Source organism: Parasteatoda tepidariorum, chromosome 8 (assembly GCF_982258835.1).
Source record: "Parasteatoda tepidariorum strain Cologne lab strain chromosome 8, Ptep-v5.0, whole genome shotgun sequence".
In the NCBI taxonomy this organism is placed as follows: Eukaryota; Metazoa; Arthropoda; class Arachnida; order Araneae; family Theridiidae; genus Parasteatoda; species Parasteatoda tepidariorum.
This window is the reverse complement of record NC_141762.1, coordinates 26058723-26068470: the sequence shown is the minus strand read 5'-3', so window position 1 is coordinate 26068470 and position 9748 is coordinate 26058723.

The window sequence follows — 9748 nt, the reverse complement described above, 5'->3', positions numbered from 1 at the left end:
TAGTGTACATGTTTTGATAGAATCACAATTTCCAATTGTATGCTGCAGCATTTTGCTATCAAATATGACATCGGGGGAGCTGTCATTGAATTCTAGTAGTGCTGCCATCTATACTGCATCTTACCAACTATAAAAATAAATGACAAGTCATATACAAAATAAACACTGCCAAGGCAATCAAATGTAACAGGAGCGATTACGTTTCACGGACTAGTGACCTGGGAGGCGCGATAAGTAAATAATTTTTTTAGGAATAAAAATGCGCCATCGCTGTGGTGTACTTTCATGAATCAAAAATAAAGCAAAAGAGAAATTTAATTTCAGGAAGAAAAAAATATTTTTTATTTTAATTACATAAAAAGTTCTATGAGAAAAAGGTAAAAATCATCAAAGAAAAAGAAGGATATTATTTTGGTAAAAATATATTTTGCATTCTTATTTAATGAAATAAGTTGAAACCGTATAAATATTTTAAAACATTTTTTTTTGTTTTTTTATTTTTTTAAATAATTACAATTATAAAAACTGTGGCCGTAAAATTAATTCTAGTTTTAAAAATTGCAGATCTGATTGTAACCAAGAAAGAAAAAAAAAAAAGGGGGGGGGAATGAATAAAGGTGATAAATTTCTAGATTAAATGTCGAAAAGTCCTCGTAGTTTCATTTTACTAATACTTTAATCTAACCTTCAATTCTATTTATTTATAAATCATATATTTTAAAATTTAATTTATCTATTCTTATAAAAAATTAAATTCACATAAAAAAATTTTTGTCGATATTTCTTTTAATAACTGATTAAAAACGTAAGTTTTATTCATTTTTTTTTCTCTATGTTAGTAGGACCCTTAGATACTATATGAAATTAGAAAATTTCGCAATAGCAGGCTGTAGCATTTTTGAGAATGGCCATTTTTTTAAAAATTTGGCCACAAATCCAAATTGGGTCGGCTGTTCAACGACTGTCACAAAATAAAATATTTTACTGCACATAAAAAATGATTACATGTTTGCGGGAAAATGTAAGGACATTTGAGAACACATGTTTAAATTTGTGAACTTTTTCTGTCCTCAAAAAGTTGAAATATCATATAAATATATATCCTATCATCTATCATATCATTTAAGATTTGAAGTATCATGAAATTTTCTTAAGAATAATCAATGAAATTCGAGGACTGTCCTCAAGATTTGAAAACGGCTGATAACCTTACTTCTGTGCATTATAAATTAAGCTGTAATTCAGATTCGCCGTTGTTTTGTGACCAATCACAAAGCATGAACTTAATTTATTTTTTACTGATGGTCATGCTGTAATTAAAAGAAACTGATAAATGAGATCTTAAAACATTTCATGAAAAATGCAGGTAATGAGCAAAATAGACTATAGTTTTTTAACCGTGTTTATAAAGAGTAGTACGATGTAATCCTTTGCTTTATTAACGCTTTTAATTATGGTAACATTAAAAAGTTCAGAAAGGATTTCAGACTGTAAAAACAATTTCTTATAATACCAATTTTAAAAATAACTTAAAAATGGCAATATATTTAGCTACGAGATCTGAGCTTTATCCCAGAAAGAAAATAAAAACATTACTTTTTCATTCAGCTAGATATGTTTCAAAACTTCAATTTTAAATCATTAAAACTAATTTCAATAGCTAATAAACAGTATCAAATAGTGATAGCAGTAAATAGTAATAGTATTAGCTAATAAATAGTATCGTGAGTTACTTGACGGGTATTGGAATTTTTTCTGAAGTCATAATACATCATGATTTATTTGTTTTACGCACGTACGTGCTAGGAGTCTACATTATTTATTAAATTAGTTATGCTTTATTAGAAGTATTATATATTATACTTAATTATACATAACATAGTACATTATTTCCGCGCTTATAATCACAGTAAAGGCTGCAAATAATTTATATGATTAAAAAGATTTGGAAAGAGCTTATAATTCACGTCAAATTTATTTTAATAACATTTTTTGTGTCAACTTTAATAGCATCAATTCCACTAGAAAATTATTTTCAGAAATCCTACCTGAAAAAGTTTGTCTATTTTTTCTTATTCGAAAAATTAAAGAAATAAAATTTTTTATTTATTTAATAGCTAAAATATTATATACAAGAAATTTGTGCCAAGACTTTTTAACATTTTCAATCAAGCATCGATTAAATTTCTTTTTAAAAAAAGCATATTAATATATTAATAGCATATTAATCTATCTAAAACATATCAATCAATTTAATATTTCCAAAAAATATCGTATTAATATCTAAGGCAAATTTATCTATTTAATATTTTTAAACAATCAAGCATTGATTGATGTTTTTCTTTTTTTATTATTATTATTTTTTTCTTATGCATAGATCTGCAAAATTAAACAAAAAATTAATAGCTTGCAGTGCTATATATAAGTTTGAGTAATGAGTCATAAAAAAACACGTATGACCGCATTTTATTTAAAGTTGATTTCTTAATCAATTCACTTAATAGCTGTTAAATTTAAAAAAAAAAAAAAAAAAAGCTTAATGTTCCAAATTCTTAAATTTAAAAAATAAACACCGAAGTTGTGAGCTCTTTGGAACTTTCGACTTGTACCACAAAAAATAAATGAATAAAAAAAGTGAATCGTGGTGAAAAGTGATGGTTATATTGACAGAAATAATAAATTTACAAAAAAATTATCGCATTATTCTAAGGCAAAATCAGTCCATGAACTCTCACTGCAATTATCTCAGGAAATATCTGTATCCCTTATTGCTCCTTAAAATATCTGCCGCTAAAACCCTTCTCGACATTTTTCACTGAATCCAGGAATACTGAAAAATCACATTCATTAACTTTGGAATGTATTTGATATTTTTTAAACCGGTTCCACCTTTCAAATGTAATACGTGTCAAAAATCTAGAACTGGTTTAATGATAAGAGTTTGACACTTTGATAACATTATCAAATTTGTTGATTGAAAATAATAATAATAAAAAAAGAGTAAGAGTTTCCAAAAGGAAAAAAAGATTCTAAAAGAAAATAAGAAAAAAATTGTTCCTTTCGTTACTTACATGAGATATCAAAGACATTTTTTGAAACTATTCTAAAACTCCCTGAAATTAATAATAAAAAAACGAAAAATTTTAAATACAACTCAAAAGTTATTTTTCACTATATACTTAATTAAAAAGTCATGTTTTTTAATTAATTAACTGATTAATAATGTAGCATTTTTCATTTTTACGTCCAACTCGAGAGCTATTTTACACTACGTCCTGAATTAAAGAGTCATGTTCGTAAATTAATTAACTAATTAATAATGTAGCATTTTCCCTTTTTTAAATCTGACTCGAAAGTAATTTATAATAATGCGTAATTTATAATAATATATAACTATAAAGATGCTTTTGAAAACAAATGTTTAGAACCTAATATAATTTTTTATTTCGATATTTTTAAATGTTTTGAAATGTTACAAATTGTTCGACTTCTACTAAAAACACAGAAAATTTGCAAGTAAAATTTTTCTTTTTATTAGCTTTCAGTTGAGTTCACGACATCTGCTAATAGTACTCAAAATAGTATTTTATTTTATTTTATAACCGTCGTTGAACAACTGACCAAATTTTGGATTTAGTGCTACAAATGTTCAACTCCGTAGCCTTGTAATTTTGAATCCAATAAAGAAGACAAGGGAGCTCCTAGATTAAGTATTGGAGGAAATTTACCTTCGTGGAGGATTTATTTATTTATTTATTTTTTTGATGGAACTAACCCACATTTGCGTTACATGGAGAGGAAAACCACGAAAATCTCCAACTTAGGCTATTTCAAGTCAGCACTGTGGTCAGTGCAAGCCAGATGCGGATTCGTATCGACCAGTCATCGCTGGGATTTGAACCCGGTTCATTGGAAAGCGAAAGCTCCAATCCCTGAGCCATCGTGGCTCCAATACTTAGTTAGTCCAAATATTTGAGTCCAATAATATTCCAATTGCATTGAACTACTTCTTAATAATTTCAGGTTTGCACTATTTATTTCTCTGGCAAACAATGAAAAACTTCGTTAATCTAGGAGAAATTCAGGAAACTTCCGGTGTATATCTCCGCTAATGTTATGATAACGAAGCGTTGAGTGAACAGGCTTAATGATCTAGGAAGTTTTATTATTGGAATTTTTTTTATCAAATTCCCTTGAAATTTTTCGATTTATGAGAGTTTTTTGTAGTTTATAAATTCTTACTGGTCATGAGCCGAAAACATATTAAAACATATTTATCCTTTATTATCACCAGATGTTATTGTTTGGGCAGCATCATAGCATGCGACGAGGTAATTTCTCGCAAAAAATAATTTTAAGTAAATTATCTATATTATATAAAACGCTAATATGTACGTATGTATCAATAAAACCGATGATATTTCTTTTCTCGCTCTGGCAACAGTTTTCATTTTTAATTGATTGGATTCGGCGCGCAAGAGCACGTAGTGAGCAAAATTAAGGTTTAGAATTGCTTCGGAGAAATTTGAATTGTTAACAATGACTTAAACAAAAAGTTTTACTTTAACTGATAAATACTATATTATAATTTTAACTTTTTCTATGACTATACTCATTTTCTTACTCTTCGTTTTTTATACATTTTATATTTTTGTGATAAAATAAAAAACTTATAGTTGTTCTGCTTCTGAACACTGATGAAAACGCAAAATGATGGGCTTCATCAACAATCAAAAATATATACATTTATTTTACAAATTCCATATTAGGGTGGCGCCATTCAGAGAATTAAAAATACAAAATTATCTTTAGCGAAGCCGATGCTTTACATCCGGCGTTCAGTGGCAGACTACTATTTCATATTGTTTTACAACACATGGCTTTAGCCCTTTTGTGGGAAAGACTTTAAAACAAAACTTACAACAGTTACTTTTCTCAACAACTGAAATTTAGAATAGTGTGATTAAGAAAAATATGTGAACTGTTTGCAATTTCAAATTAATATTGAAATGTACAGGTTTAGAATTTTCTACGGTGAAAAGTTTTCGGAACTTCAGTGTTCAAAAAAGTATACAAAAGCTAGACGTTAAGAACGTATCCAATGAGCGAGTAAAGCGAGCATCGGATTGCGAAGCAATCCGAAATGAACTGCGAAAGCAGTTCCGGGGGTTGGCAAGCACCAGCGAGCAGGGGGCGAAGCCTCTTTCTTATTATTTTATTTAATAATGATCGAAAAAAAGTTTAAATTGTAAGATATACAAATTTTTGCATCATTTTAAAAAGCATAATTTTACGAGGCAAAATACAAAATTTGAGCAAACGTGGTGGAATATTTCTTGAAAAATCGCATTTTAAATTTCTAACTTTTTTAAAATTCAATTTCTTAGGAACTATTCAACCAATTTAGCTCAAATATTTTAATTTTGCCATTCAAAAATATATTCGTTAAAATAATGCAAAAAAATTGGTCGAAAAAATTCAAAATTTTTTCGACCATTATAATATATATATATATATATATATATATATATATATATATATATATATATATATATATATATATATATATATATATATATATATATATATATATATATATATATATATATATATATATATATATATATATATATATATATATATATATATATATATATATATATATACTGAGTAATTTTTTTGTGGCATTATTTGTGGATAAACGAATTTTATAATTGTGTGCAGTTTTTTCATTAATTCGCTGAAGAAGTTCTCGAGATACAGCAAATTGTGCAAAAAGTAACATTAAGGGGTCCAAACTTTTGAGCGCGCTCCTGATCAAACTATTGGGACGTTATTTCGCAAATTTCTGTTTCCCCCTTAAAAGTGCTGATGACACTAGGCAACCCAGTGGAGGCAACTAAGTTAAGAAACCGGTTTTTGGTTTCTCGTTTGTGATCACACGTTACAACCTTCGCTTGTTCAACCAACTCTGAATAGTCCAATACCAGAACGGCACTGGTATTGGACTATTATAGTATTGTGGGGAGAGTTGTTACAGACCATGTCAACCGTCATCTATGAAAAGGTACCCCTACATAGAGTCGAGTTAACATGTCTTATATACTAGTGAATTATAGTTGTAATTTTGTAGTGGTAGATACGCTACAGTACTCCCCCACCAGAATTATAGCTATGATAGAATTCGATGAATGGATGCCACTAGTTGATTCATTGCTGTTTTGTGCGAAGCCGGGAGAGCTGTATTAAGATCACCGTATTTTTTTAGTGCTGAATGTCAGAGGTGTTTTAACTTCACGGTTGTAGTCGCTCCTGTGTTGCCGTTAGCAGTCGAGTGTATGCAAGCCAACGTTGTGTGTGATCGAGATGAGACAGAGTAGCAACAGCGTGAGGAGGTGGATAATGATGCAGTCACAAGTAGCAAGTCAACTGTTCAATGTGGACCATCCAACGAAGTAGGCGTTACTGCCGACGTAGGCGTTTCCAGATCAAAGTAAGCGTTTTTGCCAAGGTAGGCGTGTTCACATCACGTTCGAAGGTCACCAATGTGGGGGGTGGAGTTACAGACCATGTCAACCGTCATCTATGAAAAGGTACCCCTACATAGAGTCGAGTTAACATGTCTTATATACTAGTGAATTATAGTTGTAATTTTGTAGTGGTAGATACGCTACAGTATATAACAGTCCAATATCAGAACTTATATTTTTCAATAAAGTTTATTGCTAAAAGCTCTTTTAATTATCATGGAAGCGATTATTGACGATGTACTTGAAGTAGGCGTTGAGCTGATAGCTGAGGTTCTGAAAGAAGAACTAAAACAGAAAAAAAGGTGATTTGAAGGCAAAATAATTTCTTTCGTTTGCTTTCGAAAATTCATTAGTACTCGGAAATATCTGTCAAAGAAATATCTATCAAAATCTGTCAAAATGAGTATAAAAAGCTTAGCTATATAATTTTGAATTTTCCAATATTTAAACATTTGTAATTAGTTATATGCTAGTTTTTTTTTCATTCACTTTTAAAATTCAATTATAATTTGTAACTCTTAATATCTCCACAGAGGAAATTAGTTTATAGGGAATTAGTTTATTCGCATAATCTTTGTTATTTATGTCCCAAAGACAAGGATATGTTTGAAAAATTTCAAAAAAAGAAAGGAAAAAAAAGTACATATATCACTAGAATTCCATTTAAAACTAGTCATAGTTAGAAGATTAAACCAAGTTTAAATTTAAAAGATAAAAATTCAGGATGCGTCAGAATCAGCAAGTGTATTTTGTTTACTAAATGGTTGCTAGTTAAGGTTGAAAGTATTTGGAAACTACTATATGACACGTTTCAATTAATCTGGTTGCTCCACTAAAGTTGAAAGGTTTTAACTTCAGTTGCTAGTTGAAAGCAAGTTGGAAGCAACCGGGCAACCATCATATGACACGTTTCAACTTCACTGAAACCGCTAGTTGCTTTCAACTAGGTTGCCTCGTGTCATATAGCCTTTATATGTGTTGGGTCTGAAATCCGAATCCGTCGAAAAAAAGCATGTTTATACAGCTAAATCACCTTTTGTGTCTGATTTCGTAACTTAAAATAACGTCTGCATTTATTAATTAGGTCACCCTTAGTCTTAGAACTTTTAGATCCTTTAATTAGATCAAAAGTTATTCAGTGTGGTCTTTTTTTTTGTTTTTCCATTCACTGTATAAATTTAAATAGAGGAGTATGAATGAAAAACTGAATATGTAATTCAAGACTTCAATCCTGATATTTTTTTTTTCTTCTTTTTTATTTTATAAAAAGTATTTGGTATTTTTGACACTCAAAAACTGGTGGCTGCACATTTCTCAGCTACCTATCTCTCTCTCTCTCTCTCTCTCTCTCTCTATATATATATATATATATATATATATATATATATATATATATATATATATATATATACATATATATACATATATATATATATATATATATATATATATATTTATATATATATATATATATATATATATATATATACATATATATACATATATATACATATATATATATATATATATATATATATATATATATATATATATATATATATATATATATATATATATATATATATATATATATATATATATATATATATATATATATATATATATATATATATATATATATATAAATGAATGTCTGTGTGTATGTCCTTTATAGACTCCTAAACTATAAGACCGAAACCTACGAAATTCGACATACAGACAGTTCGAAGCACGAGGAAGGTCACTGTCGACATTAGAACGTAGACAAACCGTTCCAGTGGGATGAGCAAAAAACGAAATGGATTTTTTTGATTGGTTAAGGTTTAGCCATTGGTTTAAATTTAACGATTCAATTTTTCAAATATTTTAAAAATAACATCAGTGATAATTACTAGCTTATTACTCTATTTGGTCAAAAAATAGTTTATTGCACATATTTAAATATTTAATTATTTTGTATTCGCTAAGTCAGATAAATTCAATGAACATTACGTGGTAGCCCGCGTGGTCTGTCATCAAATTTATAATTTGTTTGATACTATGCGCTTTTATTTTATTTATATTAATTCTTTTTTAAATATGTTTCTAAAAAATTACTTATTTTAGCCCAACGGGATAGAAAAAAATATTTATGATATTATGAGAAAAAAATATTGAAAATACATATAAAAAAAATATTATTAAAAGCAAATTAATGAGAAAGTGGTACTAATTCGTTTAGGAGAAGCATAAAAAATCGATGCCAATGAGGCTTACGAAAAAGATGCTTAATTAAGATATTACGTATATTGAAATAAAAGAAATAAGCTATGTATGTACTAGAAAGCAAAAGTAATAGAGTAAAGGTATTTATTTGAACAGAAGAACCGTAAGAAATCGCCATACTAGCATTGAGGAAAATGATGCTTAATTAATGTTGGAAATATATATTAGTTGAAATAAAAAAAGTAATTTCTGAACTAAAAAGCAAAAATTGGGAGAAAAGATACTTATTTGGGTTTTGGATAACCTTAAAAATTTTGCATATTATTGGCACCAATGCTCAATTAAAATTGATAAAGTTTCATTAATTGAAATAAAATAAAATTAGCTATGTGTTAAAAAGCCAAGCTCACGAAGAAAAGATTATTGGGAAATTCGTTTAAGAAAAATCGTAAAAAAATCGCCATTTACAGATGACGCTTAGTTCATATGTATTCCTGAATAATTGCTATTAGAAGAATTTATCTCTATAATATTATCAAGAAAGGAAATTTATGGTCAATCGAAATTTTAAGCTCTATCCGATCGACTAGATTAAATTTTAACTGGAGTCTTGTGATGGGTAACACTATAATTTTAAATTATTTTTTGACCACTATATGCCAAATTTAAGTAGCAATTTTATCAAATTATAACTAATCGAAATTTCGATTGCTTTTGGACTATCTTTACATGCTGAAATTTCAGCTGATGCTGTGTGCCTGGCGTCAGTCCTGTTTTCAAATATTGTCTCTTAAATATTGCAAGCAAAATTTATAGCCATTTTATAAATAATCGAAATTTAATTCGTAATCGATTTTCCGACACAACAGAAATGTCTAAGAGGACGTCACTTCACATACCTGCTTACTAAAAATTCATCAACGATCAATCAGTTACTAATAATAGCCTATTGAAATGAGCCAAATAAAAAAAAAAAATGTAGTTTTCAAATGTTATATTTTATTTTATTAATT